General features: G+C 26.5%; 1 protein-coding gene across 1 annotated transcript in view; it reads right to left on the bottom strand.

Moving 5' to 3' along the window:
- Stacl (SH3 and cysteine-rich domain-containing protein) overlaps positions 1–1,409 on the bottom strand; it is a 132,220-nt gene that overhangs the window by 55,800 nt on the left and 75,011 nt on the right. The window lies entirely within an intron of this gene.

Genomic DNA, 1,409 nt, shown 5'->3' on the forward strand with positions numbered 1-1,409 from the left:
TTTAAAAAAAAACGCATTACGCACTTATTTTTCAACTACAAACAAAAATTTTAAAACCACAATCAATTACAAACGATTCTGGACCAGAATTCATTAAAATTGAAGCTGTAGCTGTTAAAAACTTCATATAAGTTAAAAAAAACGCAGTACGCACTTATTTTTCACCAAAAAAAAAATGTAAAACTATCATTAACTACAAACGATTTTGGACCAGAATTCATTAAAATTGAAGCTGTAACTGTAAAAAGCTTCATATTAATTTAAAAAAAAAACGCATTACGCACTTATTTTTCAACTAAAAAAAAAGTTGTAAAACTACAATCAACTACAAACGATTCTGGACCGGAATTTATTAAAATTTAGGCGGTAGCTGTAAAAAGCTTCATATAAATTAAAAAAAAAAACGCGTTACGCACTTATTTTTCAAAAAAAAAAAATTTAAACTACAATCAACTACAAACGGTTCTGGACCTGAAATCATTAAAATTGAAACCGAGCTGTAAAAAGCGTCATATGATTTTTAAAAAAAACGCATTACGCACTTATTTTTCAACTAAAAAAAAATTTTAAAACTACAATCAATTGCAAAGGATGCTGGGCCAGAATTCATTAAAATTTAGGCGGTAGCTGTAAAAAGCTACATATAAATTTAAAAAATAAAACGCGCTACGCACTTATTTTTCAACTACAAACAAAAATTTTAAAACTACAATCAATTGCAAAGGATGCTGGGCCAGAATTCATTAAAATTTAGGCGGTAGCTGTAAAAAGCTACATATAAATTTAAAAAATAAAACGCGCTACGCACTTATTTTTCAACTAAAAAAAAATTTTAAAACTACAATCAACTACAAACGATTCTGGATCATAATTGATTAAAATTGAAGCTGTAGCTGATAAAAGCTTCATATAAATAAAAAAAAACTTTACGCACTTATTTTTCAACTAAAAAAAAATTTTAAAACTACAATCAACTACAAACGATTCTGGATCATAATTGATTAAAATTGAAGCTGTAGCTGATAAAAGCTTCATATAAATAAAAAAAAACTTTACGCACTTATTTTTCAACTAAAAAAAATTTTAAAACTACAATTAACTACAAACGATGCTGGACCAGAACTCATTAAAATTTAGGCGGTAGCTGTAAAAAGCTTCATATAAATTTAAAAAAACGCACTACGCTCTTATTTTTCAACTAAAGAAAATTAATTTTAAACTACAATCAATTACAAATGATTCTGGACCTGAATTCATTAAAATTGAAGCTGTAGCTGTAAAAAGCTTCATATAAATTTAAAAAAACGCACTACGCTCTTATTTTTCAACTAAAAAAAATTAATTTTAAACTACAATCAATTACAAATGATTCTGGACCTGAATTCATTAAAATTGAAGCTGTAGCTGTA

Source organism: Rhagoletis zephyria, unplaced genomic scaffold (assembly GCF_001687245.7).
Source record: "Rhagoletis zephyria isolate East Lansing unplaced genomic scaffold, Rhagoletis_zephyria_1.1 Rzeph_scaffold_00246, whole genome shotgun sequence".
NCBI lineage: Eukaryota > Metazoa > Arthropoda > Insecta > Diptera > Tephritidae > Rhagoletis > Rhagoletis zephyria.